Here is a 23,864-nt window from a genome sequence, read left to right as displayed (position 1 = left end):
TATTAAAGCCCCATCATTGCTGACTTACTATTTGCCTGCCCACATTCTCCTCACTTCCATCATGAAGCTTTATAATTTAGATTTTACCAAGGATCAGAGCAACTTTTCTGCTTCTATCTAATTTATTCTTTTCATAAACATTGCTTTTATAAGTTCTCTTCTCATTCTACTAAATTCCAGCGAGTAGAGTCCAAGGCGACTTAATCTCTCCTCACGGAGTATGTCCTGTTATCCAGAATTCAAGCAACTGGCAACCTCAAGCCACCCAGTAAAGCAAATTGAGGAAAATAAGTAGGTAAAAAATAGAGGTTTAAATTGGCGCGCCTTGCCGCTCGTAAAGAATGGGTCCTTATTCATTGGAGCGTAGAAGGTTGAGGGGGGATTTGATAGAGGTATTTAAAATTATGAGGGGAATAATCAGAGTAGATATTGATTGTATTTTAAAACATTAATAAAAATATTATTCAATATGCAAATCACTTCTGTCGTCCACAAGATTACATAATTAGGAAAATATTCAGGGGCGTTTTTGCATCTTCTTCAATTATCGTACTTGAGTAGTAGTCAATATCATGTAAAGGTCGTTTTCCCCCCCCCACCCCCCCACGGCTGCTCGCCCACCAGACAACCCAACCACAGACTCTCACCTAGGCCACCTGCCCATCTGGGCTCCCTAAGTCACGACTGTGGACTTACTGCCTGGTCCCGGCCGCCTGCCTGCCCATCTGAGCTCCCCAACAACACTGGCACTTACCGCGGTCAAAAGTAGTATGCATGTACTAGTCCCCCCCCCGAATCTTTTCCTAAAATGAGGTCTACGCGATATACATGTCTGTATAGGGATTTTTCCTTTTGGACAATGGTCTTTACTACTCTTAAGGGAGCTTGTCTTGTTGTCATGTACAATTGTTAGCTAAATAAGAGAAGCATTGGTACCCAGGAGCTAGAAGATATATAAATATACTTTTCATACATGTGACTTAGATAATGATACCATCCACCTGATGTATAGCTTCTATGGATCACAGGGACTTGAGAACTGATGGTGAGGGAGGCTTGTATTGTACAAAAGGTCAGTGATACCTGTGCTCCATAAGATCTTGAAATCCTAAGATTTTGATAATAGTCCATGAATGGGCCCCATGTCTTTTGGAATCTGTGATAGCATATCTAAAATAATTTTTTTTCTAGAGTTAAACAAGCCATAATATCTCTGAGCCATTGTGCATGTGCGAATTACGTTGTAAATCAGCAATTTAAAATTTAAATTTGGACATACAGCACGGTAACAGGCCCTTTTGGCCCACGAGCTCGCGCCGCCCAATTACACCCAATTGATCTACGACTCCGGTCTGTTTTGAATGGTGGGAGGAAACCAGACCACCCGGAGGAAACCAGCACAGATCCGGAGAGAACCAAGTGCCCCACAGACAGCTCTGGATTCGAACTCACAGTGCTGTAACACCATCCTGCTAATTGTGCCATCCCCACCATGTGCATTTTGGTTCAGGGAGGTGCACGGAAAGTGGAGGGCGCCCATTTCTGAGTTTGAAATGGACGGCAGCAATTTCTGCTAGCGAAACATTGACCAAGAGGCAAGAAATGAAAGCTGTTTTATTTTTTTTGTTCCCGTGTCACCTCCACAGAGACCAGTCATGAGAAGGATACAAATGATATTCATAAAAGTAGTTTCTGAAACAAAATCCTGGTTCTGATCATTTTTCCTCCCCCCCCCCCCCCACCCATTTCAGGTCTTCACAGTGGCTGTCTGGCTGAAGTATAAGACAGTAAACCCATGATATCAGGAATTCAAGCCACCAGAAAAAAAATTAAGAAAATATATCTTATAAAATTAAAATAAATAAGAATAAAATAATAGGTAAAAAATACTTACGTTTATAATTGTAAAAGTAAATGTTCTTGGAAGTAACACATAAACTTTTGGTGAAGATGGGAGCAAATACTTAGCATTGGTTGTGCTTTGCTCGTGGCCGCTGTTTGAATAAAGTTGTGTTGGCATTGCCCAGAATGAAGAGCTTGCCATTGGGGCAACTCTCTTAAGCATCTCCTTATCACTGCTTAGTAAGAGCCGCCCCGGTCAGAGGCTTTATCTTTAAACTTAGGGGAGCATTTGGTTAATTATCTATAATGTTATTGTTCATCTGTCGGGTGGCTCCGTGGAGGGGGAGGAACCTGCAGATGCAGTGCCGGTTAAATGTTTTCAAAGAATGTGACTGAAAATAAAGTAAAATGCTTTCAGGTTTATATATTCATGTGAGTGAAGTTTGTTCAGTGTAAGTACAGTCCAACATTTTTGTCTTTTAAACTGTTTATTCCTAATACAGGGGTTGTAAGAGTGAATCTCAAGCAACCGGAAAATACACTTATCCAGCATCTGCCAATCCCTATAGGTGCTGGATCACAAGGGTTTTACTGTGGATAGAAAAGAGGCAGGAAGGCAGGAACAAAGGGGGAGAGAAAGAGATTCACAAAAGAGACAGAATGAGAAAGAGATTATGAAAAAGAGAGAAATTGAGAATGAGATCGAAAGAGAGAGAGAGAGTCAGAGCGAGACAGGATAAGGAAGAGAGAGAAAATGGAAAAAGAAGGAACATGAGAGATCAAGGAAGTGGGAGTAAAAGAGAAAAAGCAGAGGAGAGAGTGGAAGGCAAGAATATGGAGAAAAGTGGGGGCGGGGAGGAGGGGGGTTGGAGAGAAAGAGCTAAGGCAGGGAAGAGAGACAAATGGCCATAGTAGAGGAGAGAGGGAGATGGAGATGGATTGACAGATGACAAGAGGGTGAGAGAGGTGGCATAATGTTCACCAAGAGATGGAGCCATTTCATAAAAAAGCCATTGCAGATCACGTTAATTTGGAAGAGGGAGCACATTTGTCACACAGACATTTGGTCTCCAAAGTGTTCTTAAAAAGAGACTAAGTAAAATATGAAGCGGAAATGTACTTCAAAAGTACTAAATTGGGTCTGAAATCTTGGAATGTGGTAAGGTCGCCAAATGTGCATTGGAAATCTAAATCCTCCACTTTGTTGAGACATTGCTGTGTCCCTCACAGGAGAAAAATCTGCCATCTTTTCCTCATTCTGGTTTATGTATAACTCAAACCCATCAATGTGGTCGATTTTAACTCACCTCCAAGGTGGCCCAACAAGCCATTCATTTCAAGTTTATTATCATCTGACCGTACATATACAGCCCGACAAAACAGTGTAGATATAAATATTTTGGAATCATTTACTGTTTCTTCAATCTCACAGCCTGCAGGAAGAAGCTGTTTTCCTCGCCCAGTGGTCCTGATTTTGATGCTCCTGCATCCCGTAAAAGATGGCGGTTGGAGACAGACATCAAAGACTGGGCTTGCCAGTAATTCCACTTCTAGAGAATGGATGAATGAAAACGTCCAAAAAGCAAGACATTCCATTCTGTTTTGGAAGGTGAGAGTTTGCGCTGTTTGCCTGCTGCACCACTATTGAAATAGAAAATGAATGAACCTCAGTAGGTACTCGAGAACCTCAGTAGGTCAGGCAGCATCCATAGGGCGTAAGGAGCCAAGGTTTCGGGCCTGAGTCTGCTTTCCTCCAGTTTCCCACCCACTTCCCCTTCTTTCTCCCCGGTATGGTGGGAGGAAACCGGAGCTCCCCCCTCCCCAGGTAGAACCCACTCAGGCATGGGGAGAGCATACAAACTCCTTACAGACAGCGTGGGTCACTGGCACTGTAAAATAATTGCAGTAACTGCCACCCTAAAGTCTTAATCAAAGACTTTCAATTTAGGTGGAAATTCTGGGGTCATAATATATGGGAGTCATCTTACAAAACAGCATATACAGTAATTTTAAAAAAATATTCAGGATAAACTGAACAAACGGTCTGGATGGGGAATACAAAAATGTACTATGGTCTCCTTGCAGAGGTCAAGGGAAAGATGGGGGTGCGGTGATTTCAGAAAGAAGCCGGTCAGATTGGTGGAAGGACAGGACGACGTCAGGTATAAATGGGCTGGTTCAGTGTAAATTTTTTTTTTACACCATTTCCATCTTACCCCACAAAGGTTACGCAGATCAAATGCCGAAACTTCAGAGATGTGTTTCAGATGCGGGAGTGAGACGGGAACTTTTCTACGTGCCACGTGGACGTGAGGCCATTTTGGCAAGGAATCACAAAAAAAAAACTATCCAGGAAGCTGTATCTACCAGGTAATTTCATGGAAACATGCGACCAAATATCAAATCTCATTTACAAAAATAGCAATGGCGGCAACAAAAAAAAAGGTATCGCGATCCCTTGGAAGTCCGTCTCCCCTCTACTTATAGCACGATGGGCAGTGGAAATGAACAGCTGAGTACGTACGGGGGTAAAAAATAATCACATATAACATGATATTTTTGTAAAGGTCTGGCAGCCGTACCTGGACCACATAGGGGAAAAGATACAGTAATTAAAAGGAACAAAAAAGGGCAACAAAGTAAAAAATGTAATTTCCCCAACTGTTCTCTATATACTTTATATGTGAGCTCCGACAGTGAATGGATCTGTATGAAAGGGGAAGAGAGAGAGAGAGACTGTTTTGTTTTTATTTGTTGTGTTTGTGAGAAATTGTTTAATATAGTGTATTAATATGTTAAAATGTATATTCTATTTTTAAAAAATCCCAAAATAAAATACTAAAATAGTCAGAGTGGGGCTGAGAGGGAGAACGGATCAGCTCATGATGGAATGGTGGAGCATTGTCGACGGGCCGAACAGCCTGCTTCTGCTCCGTTATCTTGTGGTCCTCATGGAGTGATGGGGCCCTAGCTGCGTTCACCAGTCCCTGAAGTTTCTTGGGCACAGCAGTCCCTGCCTCAAGCCGCAAGGCATTGCAGACAGGATACTTCCCACGGGACCTCTGCAAGAGTTGGTAAGGGACGTCGGCGACATGCCAAGGTTTCTCAGAAAGTAGATTTTTGCAAATTTAAAGGAAATAAATGCCTTCACAAGTCTTAAAATAGCCAACGATCCTCTGTCAGTGGGACGATTCACTCATATCTTCAGCTGGCTTGGGTTTTTTGGAATAAGTGACACACATACACTTGATTCGGAGATCACGGGACAAGCAGCTGGTGAATCAGTGAGCCCAAGGGCTCACACAGGAAAGTAAGAGCAGGAGCGGGCCAGTCAACCATTCAGGCAAATTACGTGTGCTAGCTCTGCGGCGTGGAGTGAAAACACAGAAGTCTGCAGGCGCTGTTAGAATCAGAATTTATTGTCCTGAACAAGTTATGAAATTCAGTGTTTTGCAACAGCGTCATCGGGTAAACATTCATATTATGACAATCTTACGATGTTACTATAAATAAATAAAAATAACAGTGCACGAAAAGTAAGGCAGTGCCTTTGGTGCATTGATTCTGCAAGAAGCGGAGAAGAAAGTGCCACTGAGTTCTCGTCTTTAGGCCCCTGTACTTTTTTCCCGAAGGAAGAGGGCATAGCCTGGGTGGTGGTTTGAGGATAGAGGCTGCTTTTTTAAGACACTGTCTCATGTAGATGTCCTCGATGGAGTGGAGTCTGGTGCCTGTGATGTCGCAGGGCTGAGTTAACAACCCTCTGGAGTTTATTCTTGTCCAGAGAGTTGGCGCCTCCATACCAGGCAGAGATGCAACCGGCCAGAATGCTCTCCGCAGTACACCTGTAGAGGTGGCTTACGAGAGTCTTCAGTGACAGATCAAATCTCTTCAAACACCTCAGGAAAGTATAGCCCCAGGCGAGCCTTCTTTGTGATTGCATCAATGTGGAGGCTTCAGGACAGATCCTTGACACCCAGGAATTTGACGTTCTTGACCCTCTCCTCTGCTGTCCTCGATGGATTGTGTTCCCGTGACTTTCTTCCGAAGCCCACAGTCATCTCCTTGGTTTTGCTGATGTTGAGCACGGATACCAGGGTAATCACATATTATACGTAAATATATACCTAATGTCAGGCCTAAATGGCTTTAGACTGTGAGCCTTTGTCCTGGTTTTCCCCCATCATCAGGAACATCAGATGGAAAACAGATAAAAATAATTGAATTCGGTCATACATTAAGCAAGCTGAATGAGAGTATTATATGCTCATGTTAGTCCTATATGAGGAACATTCTTACATAAATACAATCTCCACATTTTAAAATTAGACATGTAATTACTTGCTGTGGAAAATGGAGAGAAGCCCAAGCGCAGGTGGGAGTGAAGAATATGTATTTACAGCACAAGTTTACATATTTGAACAGGATACGATTTTTTAAGGAATCAGATTCGGAGATTATTGTCACGAACAGGACACAGAATTTGTTGTTCGCTGTAGCATCCATGTGCAAATATTGCTATCAATTACATTTGAAAAATAAATAAATAGCGCAAGAAAAATAAGAGGATGTAGAGCAGCGTTCGTAGACGCGACCAAGGAGCCGAGAGGATTAGCTGTTGCATCTGGTGGGCCTTTAAAGTGCAGTAAGCTGGGAAGTCTGGCCCAGGTCATCACTAGGTGATTAAAGGGGCCCAGTGGTCAGGAGTGCACCAAGGGGAGGGCAGAGTCCAACCTTGACTGGCAGGTGATGCGACTTCCGACTCGGTTCCTGTCGGAGAGATCACATGACCCTCCACAATCCACATTCCCGCCTGGGTCCAGGTGGAGAGGTCACCTGGACCCTCCACCTGACAATCCACGCTGCACCTTGTTCCCAGTTCTGAACCAGGTTCATCTGACCTGAAACATTAACCTCCCGATTCTCTTCCCACTGAATTTTTCTGTTTCTGTCGATGTTTCAGATTTTCACGGCCGAGCTCAAAATTTGAGTATCTTGACAGCCCCTCCAGGCAAAGCACCAACTCCCCACCCACCCTACCGAGCCTTGCAAGGATTTGGGATATTAGGAATGACTGCAAAAGGGTTGTCTGCTCTATTGCTTTGTCACATTTTATTTTGCACCAGTATAACTGTCATTTTGTAGTTGGTCTCGTTGCAACGCAACTGTTTGGCTCTAGCAAGTAAGAATTTCAGTGCCTGTGGATCATGTATAATGTGTACAACAATTAACTCATTATCAGTATTGAAAAGACAGGAAATCCTGTTGGCACTCATCTTGTATTTATCTGGTAATTAAGTCGGGCCGATAGGTGAGGTGGGGGGGGATGGGACATTTAAATTATCCAGGTGTTTCCACAAAGCCACTATTTTCGATTAATGAGGTTAGTCATCCTGTCTGCGGTCCTGAAGTCATTGTAGGGAGGAAAGTGTAGCACAATCAGTAACTTTGCTCAGACACAAAGGCTTCAATGCCCTGAAATATCCAGCACATAACTGCACGCTTCTGGCCTGGATCCAAAGCTGGAATCGAGGGAAGAGACAAGGGCTCTCAGCCTTTATTGGGAAACTACAGGGAGGAGTTACCAGGTCGGAGGCAAGCAGGCCTGATCAGTCTCTCAGTGAGGTCCCCACCTGTATTGCCATGTTCCACCACAGAAAGAATTATTTTTGACCTCATCTCACGTGTTAATTTACGGAATCGGAAATCTTGGTGCCTGCAATTTTTAATAATTTTAAATTCAATGAAGTATATATTCCATTATATTAATTAAACACAATAAATAGAATAAATACATCACTATAATTTACCAAAAGCCCTTGTTTTTGAATGCTCCCAGACTGTTTTTAATAATTTAAATATATCACTGTAAGCTACGAAAAGCCCTTGTTTGCCCGGGGAGCAGTTTCCTGGGGGGGGGGGGGTGAGGGAGGTTCTGCAATGCCAGGGGTTCAGGCAGTGCGCTGGGTTGGAGTTGGCCAGCAGACTGTGAGTGGGGCGGGCGGGCCAAAATGTCCGGTGCCAAATGCTGGGTGCAAAACTATCCTGGAGCCTTTAATTTAACTCTCGGTGGGTCTGAGAAACAACGAGTTTGAACACAATACAGTAAAGATTTACCCACGGGTGAAAGTTGCCACAGGGAACACACACACATATTTCTATAAGATCCCCTCTCCTTCTAAATTCCAGCGATAACTCAAAGTAATCACTCTAAAAAATAAGTTTGTTAGGATTAGTTAAAAACTCAAGGCTGGAGAAACTCAGCAGGTCAAACAGTGTATGTAATCTTTTCTTTGGCTTGGCTTCGCGGATGAAGATTTATGGAGGGGGGGTAAATGTCCACGTCAGCTGCAGGCTAGTTTGTGGCTGACAAGTCCGATGTGGGACAGGCAGACACGGTTGCAGGGGAAAATTGGTTGGTTGGGGTTGGGTGTTGGGTTTTTCCTCCTTTGCCTTTTGTCAGTGAGGTGGGCTCTGCGGTCTTCTTCAAAGGAGGTTGCTGCCCGCCGAACCTTGCCAAGATGCAAGGTTTGAGGCGATATCAGCCCACTGGCGGTGGTCAATGTGGCAGGCACCAAGAGATTTCTTTAGGCAGTCCTTGTACCTTTTCTTTGGTGCATCTTTGTCACGGTGGCCAGTGGAGAGCTCGCCATATAACACGATCTTGGGAAGGCGATGGTCCTCCATTCTGGAGACGTGACCCACCCAGCGCAGCTGGATCTTCAGCAGCGTGGACTCGATAAAGATACATCACCAACATTTCGGGCTTGAGCCCTTCATGAAGGTATGGAAAGTATCAGCAAGCGACCCTAGTCCATTTTGTTCGGACACCTGCCGACATTTTTCCATACCTTGATGAAGGGCTCAAGCCAAACAACGCATCTTTGCACTCTACCCCGTTGCCCTCCTGAGTTTCTCCAGAATTGTGTTTTTGCTTCAATCTGCAGACTTTCGAGTTCAGAACAGTCCCCCTCCCCAAGTTCACAGCGAGTTGGGTTGTTGAGACATTGAAAGCTGCACCGGTTGTCAGAAAGCGACATCCCTTTAAAGTTCTTTGATTGATGAGGGAGAGGGGGGGGGGGGGGGGTCATTGCACTTAAACGACAACATCTCGCCTCTGTTCGAAGCAGCGCAAATCAATTTGCCCAGAAAGTGGTCCCTGCGCCCGTTGACCCACGGCGTCGGATAGGACAGTCACTGTGAAGCCCGGCAGAGGTTCCCTGCAACTAGGCAGAGGGAACGATAGGCTTTCATGTCCAGAAGAACCTTGCCGCCCCGGATCCAGGAATGGCGGGCTTTGTGACCCAGGATGGGGGGGGGGGAGAGGAGTTTAAGGGTATGAATCAGTAGTGTGTGTGTGTCTATATATTCACTAGCCATCAATAACTATATACAATGGAGGAAACGTATCACCCCCCCCCCCTCCTCCCCCCCAGGGGCTTGAATCCTTCCCATTCCGAGAGGCTTGCCTCTCCTCTCCCCGAGAGCGCCTCCAGTTCCTGTGCGTTTCAATTTTTAAGCCAAAAACTATTTGCAAAACAAAGCTGAAACCCACCAGAGCAGAATAGATGCGGGCGGAGGGAAGCGTCTGATTTGGGAGAATGAGTGCGTTGAAAATGTAGGCAGGATTCCCTGTTGGGGAAACTCCCTCGAACTGTTACATTCGTAACCAATGAGAGGCGGCGATTCCCAGCCGCGACGTCACCGAGGAGGCGGGGGCTCAGCGCCGGGTGGCTGATCCACGCTGTGGGCACCAAGTTTTGGCCGCTGAGGTTCGGAAGGCGGCGGCGGACCCTCCTGTGAGCCGGAGCCCGGATCTATTCCTGCAGAGTTTGTCGTTCCAGGTCCACCACTGAGCTCAGCCTTCACCTGGAGCCCGGCCGCGGCTGAGCTGACAGGGTGAGTCAAATCTGCCCTTTGTTTCAACGAAACGGTACTGAAATGAACTGGGAGGAGGCTGAGAGCGGGGCGGAAAGAATTGGGCACAAAGAGGGAGTCTGGAGCGAAATGTGCTTTAAAAGCAGGAATGTCCTTCACTGGGGGCAGCCCAGAGCCACCCCAAAACCCAGCAGCAATTCGCCAAGACAGATGGTGACTGAACCATCTTTAAACATCAAAACAGGATCAAACTTTAACTTATTACCTTCTCATTCTAAAGTGTGTGTAAGTTCGGAGAGGCTCTTTGATTCACAGAATTGGTGCTTGAATGGTTACCGCTCAGAAAGGTTTTCAGAGGGTGAGCTGTTGCTCCACAACTGTTTCCTCCTGAACGGGCCACTTCAGTGTTTTGCCCGAGAAACCTGCCCCATCAGGGTTTCCCAGCTGATGACTTTCTTTCAGGTCACCACAGAGTTCCTTTTTGCTTCCCTTATTCCAAGGGAAACATTAGACCGCCAGTCCTCTCCTCTTGCATGAACCACAAGGGCTTTAACCAGGCTGGACTAAGAAGCCACAACCTGTCTTTCAAATGGGGTTTTCCCCACAAGCTTGCCGGCTTGTCCTGTTCCAGTCCCAGCTACTGCTGCTGGACTGTAGGACTGAGCACATTTGTCTAAAGTGGTGCCTTTTTCGCCTTGCCACCAGCCAGTGCGTGTCCAGGCTGTGCGCTTTCTCGAAAAGCATGTCAAACAGCTCAACGTTTTTTAAAGCAGCCTTTTGGCCCTAATAGCAAAAATAATAGACTTTGTAGTTTAACCAGACATCCCGGTAGCTCCAGCTCATGCCGTGCCTGATCACATTTCTCTCTCTGAGAACAACCTGTTTGACCCTCTCTGCTTGCAAAATCGCATGACCTTCCTAGAACAGCAAACTGCATTCAGACAGACGGTGGCACCAGACCCAATCTTCCGAGTCTGTTCATCTGTTGCTTTCCAAAACAATAATCCATTACTCCACAGCATGTCCAATCAACACCTGCTTGTGAAGTCCTTATAGGCATTCTTCAAAGATTGTGCAAAGGCACCCGGAGCCTGGACTGTCTGGCTTGAGCCGAGCTCCAGCATTTTAAATGAGATCTGTTTTGAAGTGAACTACACTAAAATACCTGCTACAATTTATCTCCTTTATATACAATATAAAATGTAACAATCTGTCACAAAGCCAACAGGTAGGTGAGAGGGGAAGGGTGGGGGGAAAAAAAGCTGAGGAGTGACCGGGGAGGGGATAGCCCTCTGAATGGAGAGTGGGATGTGGGGAGGTGGAGGGAAGGAGACAGCCCTGACATCACTAGAGAGGTGGACCACACTGGGTGACACCATTAGAGGGTGTGACATCAAAATTATTCTATAAAATTATTGCGCAGTGTTTCAACAGAAATGTATAATTTTAAAAAGTATCCATGTTGTTAATTATAACAACAAAAACATTTTTCGTCAGCCCAGCTTACGTGTTAATGAACCTACAAGGCTAAAACTTAATGCTCTTTACTTTTTTGAACTTTCTAATGCGCTCCAGTCAGAGCTGTCATTATTACCCAATGACAATGACCCTTCAGATCATGTGGTTCCGTCTGCACGCGCTACAAGGGGACTGGGTTTCAAGAGGTGTAGTCGAGGTAGCTGTGGGTTTGTAGAAGAGTTTGTTTCCCGAGATGGAGACGGGGAGATTGAGAGAGAGTTGCCAGAGATGGACCAAGTGAATTTGAGGTCAGTGAGCAGCAAAGCTGACGTGCTCTTAATGGGCGCATGAGGCAGCACCAATTCAGTCCTCGACGTTGTGGAGGAAGAGATGAAGAGCCTTGCCTGTGTGGGCTTATAGCATATGGTCAACAAACAGGCAGGCATAGCTGGGGCCCATGCAGGTACCCAAGGCTTCCCCTTCTGAATTAAAGCAAGTGGGATGAGTCCAAAGGAGGAGTTATTAAGGGTGAGGGCAAGTTCGGCCAGCTGGAGGAGGGGAACTGGTTGGGTCGGTTGTTGAGAAGGAAACGAAGGGCCCTGAGACCTTTGATGTGGGAGATGGAGGTTTACGACAGCATGTAAAGTTACATCCTGAAGGAAAATTAGCTCTTAATTAATCATTGCAACACCCATTCCTTGTTTTAATTGCCTTGTTCCAGATGGAGAACAGCTTTGGAATCAAGAGTCATGCCATAACCCATTTTCCTGTGGGTGCCCGCGCGGGTTTCCTGTGGGTGCTCTGGTTTCCTCCCACCGTTCAAAATGTATCAGGGATGTAATTGGGCAGGACTAGCTCCAGTGGCGTAGCTAGGAGGGATGCAGGGGGATTCCCCTGAGCACATTTGTCTAAAGTGGTGCCTTTTCGCCTTGCCACCAGCCAGTGCGTTTCCAGGCTGTGCGCTTTCTCGAAAAGCATGTCAAACAGCTCAACGTTTTTTAAAGCAGCCTTTCGGCCCTAATAGCAATAATAATAGACTTTGTAGTTTAACCAGACATCCCGGTAACACCAGCTCCAGCCCGTCCTCGTGCCGTGCCTGATCACATTTCTCAAAAGCACGGAACTAACGACAAATGAAATCAAATTAATAATTGAGCATTCATAAAGTACATTCCATTATTACCATTTGGTACCAATTACCGCCTGACATTTTACTGAAGTCCAAAGTCAACCGTAAGTGAGCTGTTTGATGAAGGACCCCAGCGGAACTTCTGAAAACTTTCTGATGAGCAGCTGTGTGACGGGCGCCAGCGTTCAATCGGAGGGCATCCTGTGTTCCATTGGAGCAGTGGGGAATGCTCTGTGGGAATCTGATTGGGAGATGGTGGTTCCCAGCATGACGGCGCCAGTCCTGTCATCCCATACAGGAATGTGAAAGCAAGCAAGGTGCCAGCAGCCCCCAGCATCGAGGACTTGAGTTATTATCAAACCCATCAGCTGTGGGGCTCGGGGGAAAAAAAACCCCCGAGAATAAGGTGTACACAGTCAAGGCAAGTACTGGATTTGGTGGTCAGCTGGAAGATTTGCCATAATCCAGACTAAACAAGCCATGTTATGCCTTTTGGTGTTCTAGTGCAGAAAGGAAGATTGTAATTTTCTCATGACATTTGGGCATGCTTGGTGGGAGAGAAGGAAGAGATGGAGGAGGGGGTGGGTGGGTTGGGGAAGGAGGAGAGTGGGGCTTCGAGCGGAGAGGGAAGGCTTTCCAACAGTACCCTGAGCTTTGCTAGAATGAAACCAAGACGAAAGAGGCTGTTGTAGAGGCCCAATACAGAATAAAAATGTATAATGAATTTTAAATTATTTGGTCTGCGTCGTGGATGTGCGCACGTTGATTTCCTTTGTGCGCTGGCAGGAAAACGTGTGCGCGCACACACGCCCAGCTTGGAGGAAATGGCTGGTGTGGTGCCTTTTGTATGTGCTCGTTCCCTCCCTCTAATGTTAAAACCTGACTACACTCCTGCCTGACTGGCTTGTGGGTTGAAAGGGCCTGAAACTGTGCTGTATGTCTTAATTTTAAAAAAAAAACACATTTAAATGTCAATTTAAATTGAATAATTTTATAATTTTAATCCCAGTATATAGCAGGAGGGGCTAATGGGTGATCTGAACCTCAGTATCTAGCCAGAGTGATTACGTGGACACCCAGTGCCTGCCCTCTTCAAGCTGTTTCTGCATTCATTAGCCTCTTTTAAACTGCAGCCCTCCTGGGACCCGGGTGCGGTTCCAGGACAAAGGTGCTGGAAGCCCCTTTTAAATTGCAGGGGGATCGACCCATTAATTCGCCAATCCGGCGATTTTTCAGAGGGAACCCGACCCGCGATGATGCGTCACACACTCACCGGAACTACGGCCGGATGTTCGGATGCTGGCCGCCCGGTAACGTACGCACGCCAGCACTGACACCACCAGAATAAGCAGGTCGGCCATTTTTGTTTTCTAATCTGGACATGACCTAGGTACGTTTAACTGGGTTTCCCAGCTACCTCAGAGGTAGGTCAGGGACCCGGTTGGGTTCTGAGAGGGTTGACCCTGTTGGACCCCTTTCTAACTGGAGTGAAACGGGTGCTAACCGGGCAAATTGCCCCGTAAACCCCCATTTTACACGGCAGTTTGAAAGGGCCTATTGAGATTGGTGGCAGACCCTCCAAACCTTTTGCCTGCCTTCTACCCATAACACCTTTGGTTATCAAAATTTTCTTGCAACTGAAATGATACTGTATGGAAGCAGTCCCCCTTCGTTCACCAATTTCCCAGCCACTCGGTTAATCTCATTCAATCTACGCCAATCTCATTTTGTTTTACCCTCTAGATTTCATCACCTCTCCCATCTTCTGTCACAAGTAACAATGTACAGTGTACAGTTATAATGTTTGTTTTTTCCATTTATTGTGGGGCCACCTGGTATCCCAATTTTGGGCTCAGCTCGTTTCTGTCATCATTATTGCAGAGGTTGGCCCCAGTGTTCAGAATCTCTGGGTTCCTTTAGAATCAAATTTCAGATTTATTGTCAGAGTACATACATGACATCACATACAACCCTGAGATTCTTTTTCCTGCGGGCGAGGCAGAATTACCACTAAATGGTAGTGTAAAATAAAACTGTACAGATATCAACAATTAAATGAAAAACAAACTGTAATACAGAGAAGTGCAGAAGTCTGAGCCCTTAAATGAGGCCCTAATTGAGCTTGTCGTTGAGTCTGATGGTAGAGGGGTAGCAGCTGTTCCTGAACCTGGTGGTGCGAGTTGTGTGGCACCGATGTCTCTTTCCTGATGGCAGCAGCGAGAACGGAGTGGGTGCTGGGGTGGTGTGGGTCTGCTGCTGCTCTCCAGCATTCCCTGCCGATGTTCTTGATGACGGGGGAGGTTTTGGCTGCATCCACGACCTTTTGCAGGGCTTTCAAGGGAGTTTGTGTCCCCAGACCAGACCGTGATACAGCTGGTCAGCACACTTTAATGACCTTTTAAAAGTTTCTCCTTGAAGTTGGCTCTACGTAAGCTTGGAATCGTTAACCCTGTATTGTCAGTGTATTTGAAGCTTATTTTAATTAAGACTTTGGTGCAGATCTTTATAACCTTCCTCTCTTTCTCCCCTACCCCTAGTCAACATTTGTCCTTTGGCTAACATTAATATAGCGGAGTATTTGCATAGCATCTTGTTACTGTTTTTTTTGAGAGCCTCCTGCCTATAACTTGGCTGACAAGTGTCCTAAGAGATTTTATTTCAAAATTTATTTGTGGGTTGCAAAGCCTTGGGCTGGTGAACAGGACCCTAAGCACAGCCCAACAATGGTTCCCCCTTGACCCATTCATTGTCTAACTGACACAATAAGGGCTGAATGTGAAATAATAGAGGCCAGACCCCACAACTATATTAAATTGTGTCTGTGTGTCTCTGTGTCTGTGTGTGTTTTTTTCCATTTATTGTGGGGGCCCTAGTTCAGCTCCATCATGGTAAATCCGGCCCTGGGAAAAAAAAAACTCTGTGGTGCCCCCTTCCCTTGGTGACATAAGCACATGCTCATTTTGCTGCATAATTAATCTGGGCCTAATGGTGGAACAGACTTGAAGCTGAATGGCCTTCCCAAGCTTGTTTCATTGCTGGCCAACTGCTAACGAGCGGAATTTGTGTCTTCACTGCTCAGGCACCATTGGCAGCTTTTGAGTGAAACAGGAAAGTCTGCATCTGTGACTACAGGAAGTACCACAGTTGCATCCACACCTCCTCCCTCACCACCATTTGGGGCCACAGGCAGTCTTTCCGAGTGAAGCCACGTGAATCTGCAGGGATCATCTTCTGCAGCCACTTTCAACCTTTTCGGCACCTCGCTCCCACCTTCCCTCAATTAATTCTCTCCTGCCCTTTGACATGGCTGCTTGTCAATGCTCCTCCCCTGCTCTTTCTCTCCCCCTCCCCCCACCTTTTCATTCAGCTTTTTGCCCCTACCTTGACGAAGGGGCTCAGGCCCGAAACGTTGGTTATACAGAACATCTATGCCTCCCATGGATGCAACGGGAACTGCTGAGTTTCTCCAGCGCTTGTGCACCGACTCAACTTAAAAACACGGATCACTGAACTGGGCAGCGCAGGAAGAGGCCATTGGGGCCCCTCGACTGTGCTGTTTCCTTTTCAACAGTGTAGCTGAATTCGCAATCATCAAGGTGCTCAGCTGGCCTGTTCAGGGCACCACTTGAGCGCCAGAGGCCATCTGTGTGGTGCTGTTTGCCATTGTCACTGTGGAGGGTTTTGGCCAAGGTCATGAAACGAAACTCGTGTTCCTCCAGTTCATGGGTTTCGTTATTGGAATTTCAATGGAATCTTTGCTATTGCTGTTCCAGGTACAGTTTTAAAAGAATAACCTGGAATTCAAACAACCAGCAATAAATAAATAAGAATAAAATAATAGGTAAAAAGTACGCAAGTTTAAAATTGTCAAAGTTCGTGTTCTCTGAATCAACCTTTGGTGAAGATGGGAGCAAATACTCAGCCTTGGTCGGGCTTTGCTCGTGGCCACTGTTTGAATAAAGTTGTGCTGGCGTCGGCCAGAATGAAGAGCCGGTTGATGCCACTCGCCGTTGAGGTGACTCTTTTAAAGTGTCTCCTTATCCCTGCTGAGTAAGAGTTAGAGGCTAATTCTGTAAATTTTGGTGGGGGTGGGGTTAATTATCTATAATGTTATTAGTTCGCCTTCCGGACGGCTCAGTGGAGGGGGAGGAACCTGCAGATGCAGTGACGGTTAAGTGTTTTCGAACCTGCAGATGCAGTGACGGTTAAATGTTTTCAAAGAATGTGACTGAAGATGAAGTAAAATGCTTTATATATTCATGCGTGGAGATTATTCAGTGTAAATACAGTATAGTACTTTTGTCCTTTAAACTACTTTTGTTTATTAGATAGGCGCTGTTAGAAACCAGAAAATTCACTTATCCGGCATCTACCAATTCCCAGAGGTTCCGGATATCAGTAGTTTGACTGTAATTCAATGAAAACTCAGAGTAATTGCGTGAAATTGTCCTATCCTCTGCTTCACTTGAGTGCTCCAAGATGCGTCGTAAAGGTGAATAGGATTATTTGGTGTGCAAGGTGCATTAAGGATAAGCCAAGTAGTTAGTGTCAAAAAGTAATTGTTTTTATGTGGGAGAGAGTGCAAAACTGATATGGCGAGATGAAGCAAGCTTTCCTTACAGACCTATCCTGACCTGTGGTGAGATCATGTGTCTCTGGTGTCCTCTGGGATTGCACGAGGAAATGAAAAAAATAATTGCCAGGATTTTTCCTTCACTATTGTCCCCAAAGCACAGAGAGAACTTGTGTAAATTGGCAATGCGCTTCTCCAAGGCTGTGTCCCCACCCATCAACTCTCTGCCAGCTGACCTACTTTAAGATTCCAGATGAGCAGAGTCTAAACTTCCCATTTTTCCCTTTGAAGCACCTCCCCCCACCGTAATCCTGCTCTCTCATTTCCTCTAGTTGATTCTCTCTCTCTCTCTCTCCCCTTTTCCCTCTGCCTTCTTTCATAGAGTCAAAATCACTCCTTGCCTTTCCTCTCCAATTAGCACCTTTTGTTTGTGGGTCTGGACCCTCCATTTCCCTCTCATTCGTTATTAAGATGCCTGCCAACCTTTTGCAGATAGCCTGAAGAAGGGCTCAGGCCCAGAACGTTGGAAATCTATCTTTTCCTCCTGGGAGACCGGCTGCGTTCCTCCAGTGTGTGTGTTTTTACTCAAACCTCCCCCACCCCCTCCCATTTCTTATAATTCTTCGTGGTCACCTATCGATCATTCAGTGTAAGAACTCTTTGGAGTGTATTCATGAACCATACAGCTTTTTACAACAGTCTGGTAGTTCTGCAGTCATGACTTGTGGCTAGACTCTTTTTTAAACCATTCCAGATGATTGACCAAAGCAATTATTCTGATCGTGACCTTGGCTGATTTTCTTTCTTTCATCACCGATGGATGAGCCTATGGGTGTTGAGAATCCAAAGACTGTAAACCCCACACTGGACCTCCTCACTCCCACTCCGTATGTGGCAGTGACACTTGTATGTGTATGGATTGGTGTCAGGTTTCCTTATAGTAGTAAAGCATTTGTAAAGTGTCTTGAGTTTATACAACATCAAAGGAGCTGCATAAATGGAGTTTTTTGTTGTTGTATCGACATGCAAGGGGTTTGGTTATGTTAAAATCAGGAATGATAAATTCTGCTTCATCAAATGATAGCATTTGCTTCACTAATCTCGGATCCAACACATCGTGAAGGAAGTGCATCAGCGCCTCAACTCCTCAGGAGTTTACGGAGGTTTGGTTATGGCATCAGGAACCCTGGCAAATTTCTACAGGGTTGTGGTGGGACTGGCTGCATCGTCGTCTGGTATGCCTGCCCCCGAGCATAAAGCCCTCCAAAAGGTAGTGGACATCACAGGGAAAACCCTCTCCGTAAGGAGTTTGTGCATTCTTCCCTGTGACTTGTGTGGGTTTCCTCCGGGGGCTCCGGTTTCCTCCCACCGTTCAAAACATGTGGGGGATTGTAGGTTAATTGGGTGGCACCGTCTCGTGGTACAGAAGGGCCTGTAATTGTGCTGTATGCTTAAAATTAAAAATAAAATTTAATTTGGAGTATGGTAACAGGCCCTTCTGGCCCATGAGCCCACACTACCCTAATACACCCAATTAACCGCTTTGGAATGAGGGAGATCTAGCCGGATCACCTAGCGGAAACCCATGTAGATATGGGGAGACTTATCAATAAGATGCAAATGAATGGAGTTGGGGGAAGTATATTGGCATGGATTGAGGATTGGTTAACTGACAGAAGGCAGAGAGTCAAATTTGGAGTACTGTGTACAGTTTTGGTCACCAAATTATAGGAAAGATATAAACAAAATAGAGAAAGTGCAGAGAAGGTTCACGAGAATGTTGACAGGATTTCAGGGTCTGAGTTCCAGGGAAAGGTTGTGCAGACTGGGGCTTTTTTCTCTGGAGCGTAGAAGATTGAGAGGGGACTTGATAGAGGTGTTTAAGATTTTAAAAGGGACAGACAGAGTAAATGTGGATAGGCTTTTTCAATTAAGAAAGGGGGAGATTCAAACTAGAGGACATGGTTTAAGATTGAAGGGGGAAAATTATAAGGGGAACATGAGGGGAAATTTCTTTATGCAGAGGGTGGTGGGGATGTGGAATGAGTTTCTGGCAGACGTGGTCGAGGTGGGATCATTGGTTACATTTAAGGAAAGACTGGATCGTTACATGGATAGGAGGGGACTAGAGGGGTATGGACCGGGTGCTGGTCAGTGGGACTAGGAGGGTGGGGATTTGCTACGGCATGGACTAGTAGGGCCGAACTGGCCTGTTCTGTGCTGTAAGTGGTTATATGGTTATATGGAGTCGGGGTAAATAGGTGTTTTTCGGATTGGCAGACAGTGGGAAGTGGGGTGCCGCAGGTGTCGGTGCTGGGCCCGCAGCTGTTCACCATTTACACTCAGGATTTGGAAGAGGGGACAGAGTGCCCTGTAGCCAAGTTTGCGGATGATACGAAATTGAGCGGAAAAGCAAATTGTACAGAGGATGTCGAGAGGCTGCAGAAGGAGAGAGTTAAGTGAGGTGAGTGGGCAAAGGTCTGGCAAATGGAGGACGATGTTAGTAAATGCGAGGTCACCCACTTTGGTCGGAAAAATAAGCAAATTATTATTTAAATGGTGAAAAACTGCAGAATGCTGTGGTGCAGAAGGACTTGGGCGTTGCAGGTACAACAGGTTATTAAGGCAAATGGTACATTGGCCTTCATCGCGAGAGGAATTGAATTCAGTTTCTCTTGTGTCTTGGTGTGAGCTTGCTCTTTGCAGATGATGCCGCTTTAGTTGCCCATTCAGAGCCAGCTCTTCAGCGCTTGACGTCCTGCTTTGCGGAAACTGCCAAAATGTTTGGCCTGGAAGTCAGCCTGAAGAAAACTGAGGTCCTCCATCAGCCAGCTCCCCACCGTGACTACCAGCCCCCCCACATCTCCATCGGGCACACAAAACTCAAAACGGTCAACCAGTTTACCTATCTCGGCTGCACCATTTCATCAGATGCAAGGATCGACAATGAGATAGACAACAGACTCGCCAAGGCAAATAGCGCCTTTGGAAAACTACACAAAAGAGTCTGGAAAAACAACCAACTGAAAAACCTCACAAAGATAAGCGTATACAGAGCCGTTGTCATACCCACACTCCTGTTCGGCTCCGAATCATGGGTCCTCTACCGGCACCACCTACGGCTCCTAGAACGCTTCCACCAGCGTTGTCTCCGCTCCATCCTCAACATCCATTGGAGCGCTTACACCCCTAACGTCGAAGTACTCGAGATGGCAGAGGTCGACAGCACTCGAGATGGCAGAGGTCGACAGCACTCGAGATGGCAGAGGTCGACAGCACTCGAGATGGCAGAGGTCGACAGCATCGAGTCCACGCTGCTGAAGATCCAGCTGCGCTGGATGGGTCACGTCTCCAGAATGGAGGACCATCGCCTTCCCAAGATCGTGTTATATGGCGAGCTCTCCACTGGCCACCGTGACAGAGGTGCACCAAAGAAAAGGTACAAGGACTGCCTAAAGAAATCTCTTGGTGCCTGCCACATTGACCACCGCCAGTGGGCTGATAACGCCTCAAACCGTGCATCTTGGCGCCTCACAGTTTGGCGGGCAGCAACCTCCTTTGAAGAAGACCGCAGAGCCCACCTCACTGACAAAAGGCAAAGGAGGAAAAACCCAACACCCAACCCCAACCAACCAATTTTCCCTTGCAACCGCTGCAATCGTGTCTGCCTGTCCCGCATCGGACTTGTCAGCCACAAACGAGCCTGCAGCTGACGTGGACTTTTTACCCCCTCCATAAATCCTCGTCCGCGAAGCCAAGCCAAAGAGAATTGAATTCAAGAGCAGGGAGTTCATGCTGCAACAGGACAAAGTACTGGTGAGGCTGCACCTGGAGAACTGTGGTCTCCATACTTGAGGAAGGATATACTGGCCTTGGAAGCAGTTCAGAGGAGTTCACCATGTTGATCCCGGAGATGTGGGGGGTCGACCTACAAGAAGAGACTAAATTATCTGGGATTATACTCAAATTCTGAAGAATGAGAGGAGATCTTTTAGAAACATATCGAATTATGAAAGGGATAAATAAGATTGAGGCAGGAAAATTGCTTTCACTGGTAGGTGAGACCAGAACTAGGGGATACAGCCTCAAGATTCAGGGGAGTCAATTTAAGATGGGGATGAGGAATAATTGTTTTTTCCCAGAGAGTCATGAACCTGTGGAATTCTCCACCCAGGGAAACAGTTGAGGGTCTTCATTAAACATATTTAGAGTTCAGTTAGGTAGATTTTTACATCAAAAAGGAATTAAAGGGTACGGGGAAGTGGCAGGTAGGTGAAGTTGAGCCAGCCATGATCTCATTGAATGGCGGAGTAGGCTCGATGGGCCGGGTGGCACCGGTGAGAGAACCAGTAGGTTAACAGTTACTGATTAGCATCAGAGGTAAGTCTGAACCCCAACACGTACACTCTCTAGCATATCAATGAAATGAGTGGCAGGAACTTGTCTGAGTTGATTATACTATTTTTAGCGAAGGCTCATGAGGAAGGACAACCATTTAATATACAGAGGAAGTTTGATTTTGATGGACACTCCAAAATGCTTCTCATCAATTTGGCTACTTTTAGAGCGCAACAGTGCGCTTCAGCCCATCTACTCTGTGCTCAACCATTAAGATGCCAACGTGAACAAACTGGTAATGGTGGGCTGGTTAAATCACAGGGCCAGTAAACCTGAGGCCTGGACCAATGATCCAGAGACGAGAGTTTGAAACCTACCCTGGAACTTGAAATTGGGCAGTTTGGAATTTGGGAATCAATACCTAATTATGAAAATAGAATCCATTCCCATTTACCCGACATTAATGCATCTTGTATTCTCCCCGCACTTCCAGATCACCCCACAGGTTCCATCACTCACTGATACTCTTGGAGCAATGGATCAAGGAAGTCATAGCTCCCTTCTTTGCTAAGTTGCATGAGACCTCAAGTGGTCTCTGCTTAAATCAGTAGTTCTCAGTCCGCACCTGCACGAGTCCCTCTCCTCGAGTCTCCCAATAGTCCCACCGCCTGTGTATCTCTTCAGTCACAGGACCCCTCAGTTATTATACTCAGCTCTGGAAATTTGCTTCCACCCACTAAAATGGAGTGACTTTCGAAGGCATATGCTTATCCCATCGGAAGTGCAACGTCACTGGGGATGAATTTCTAACCAAATCTTTAGTGGTAAAAAATGCTTGCAGTTCACATCAATATTAATTTCCTGTAATGTTAGGGAAGTAAAGTCTATGGCTTGAGCATTAACACCAAACAGAAGGCCATCAATATCTGTAACGCCTGCAGGTTGAAGGCAACGAAAGGTTGATCTACACTTCTGAAGCAGCTTGCTGTGTCAGATGCTTGGAGCTATTTTGATGTGTTGAGGCAAGATGCTGAAGTTTGTGGGCTTTTTTATTGGAATTGTCATTGCCTGAAGGAGCTAACAAGAGATTATGATTCAAGAGCAAGTTTCACAACAGGCGGGACTAAATTAGGTCCTTCTGGGTTCAGTGGCTGGCAGCGGTGTTAAATAGTGCACATTATTAAAGCATTAAAAATAGCTTTTCCATGCGCGCAGGAATTTTGAAACTGGGGTAATTGTAGAAATTGGATGAGTGCTTTTACCGTTTGTCCAACTTGTAAAACTAAATATCAAGAAATATCGAGGACATCAACATGAGGCGGTGTCTTAAAAAAGCAGCCTCTATCTTCAAAGACCCCCACCGCCCAGGCCGGGCCCTCTGCTACCATCAGGGGGAAAAGGTACAGGAGCCTAAAGACAAGCGCTCAGCGGCACAAAGTCAGCTTCTTCCCCTCTGCCTGAATGATTGGGGAAGCAAAAGCGCTGCCTTACTTCTCATCCACTATTATTTTAATAGTACTGGTGTAAGGTGGCTTATAATATTAATGCTTGTACTATGACACTGGTCCAAAACATTGAATTTCATGACTTGTTCATTTTTTTTTTTTTTTTTGGTGTGTGTAACTTCATTTTGGTAATCAGAAACAAGTGCTTTCAAGTGCATCTCGTGCACTGCCAGACTGAGACCTCTGGCAAATTGGAGGAACAACACCTCCTGTTCCATCTGGGCACCGTCCAACCAGTGGCGTTAACGTCAACCTCTCCAGTTTCTGATAGCATCCCCACACCCGCCCTGCCAATCTAACGCTATTTCCCCTTTCCTGTGTGTGTCTCTACCCATCCCTCTGTCTCAGAGTTCAGATTTATTGTCAGAGTATATACATGACATCACATACAACCCTGAGATTCCTTTTCCTGCGGGCGAGGTAGGATTACCACTTATTGGTGGTGCAGAAAAACTGTACACGTAAACAAATAAAGAAATGTAAACAAACTGTGCAATTCAGAGAGAAAAAAACCCAAAATGCACAATTAAGAGTCCTTAAATGTCCTCTCCTCACCCGACCGCCTTGGTTCTAGTCCCGGCCGTCCGCATGTTTCTCCCCCCACCCCCCCAATCTAACTCACAATGTGGCAGCAGGGGCGCAGTGCCGTCGGAGTTCACTGGAGCGGCGCTCCGGCATCTGATTCAGCTGCTTTGGGGCAGCTCACTGCGGGGGCAACGGCTGCCTTCGTCATTCATAATCCCCCCCCACACAGCTGGAGCCGCTCTGTCAGCGCCAGGGAAACGCAGAGCGGTTCCGGCTGCACGGGGGATTATGGGAAACAAAGGGCGGCGATTGAGCCAGCTGCCGCCATCGTAAATAAATCTTGTTTTAACAAAATGCGTAAGTTTTAACTGGAAGGGGGTGGCGCAATGTCAGTGTCAAATGGGTAAGTAAGTTTTAATCGGGGGTGGGGTGCATTTTAGTACTTGCCCTAGTAATCATTTTAATATATAGTGGTCTGGGAAAGCCAGCATCATTTTGCTAAGAATAATTAAGACTATTTTAAACTTACCAAATCGGACATGCAGGGTCAGCGTCAGAAACTCTCTTGGGCTGAGAATGGGGTGGGGTGGGGGGGGGGGGTGCTGTCACACTTCCCTCT

General features: G+C 46.1%; 1 protein-coding gene across 5 annotated transcripts in view; it reads left to right on the top strand.

Moving 5' to 3' along the window:
- The first annotated feature begins 9,556 nt into the window (after positions 1–9,556).
- Positions 9,557–23,864, top strand: part of cd276 (CD276 molecule) — a 162,382-nt gene continuing 148,074 nt past the window's right edge. For all 5 annotated transcript variants that reach the window (XM_069902689.1, XM_069902688.1, XM_069902687.1 and 2 more), the window contains exon 1: positions 9,557–9,738. The gene's annotated coding sequence lies outside the window, so the exon portion shown is untranslated. The remainder of the gene's footprint in view (positions 9,739–23,864) is intronic.

This window comes from Narcine bancroftii, chromosome 11, assembly GCF_036971445.1.
Source record: "Narcine bancroftii isolate sNarBan1 chromosome 11, sNarBan1.hap1, whole genome shotgun sequence".
Classification (NCBI taxonomy): domain Eukaryota; kingdom Metazoa; phylum Chordata; class Chondrichthyes; order Torpediniformes; family Narcinidae; genus Narcine; species Narcine bancroftii.
This window is presented reverse-complemented; position numbering and strand designations above follow the sequence as displayed.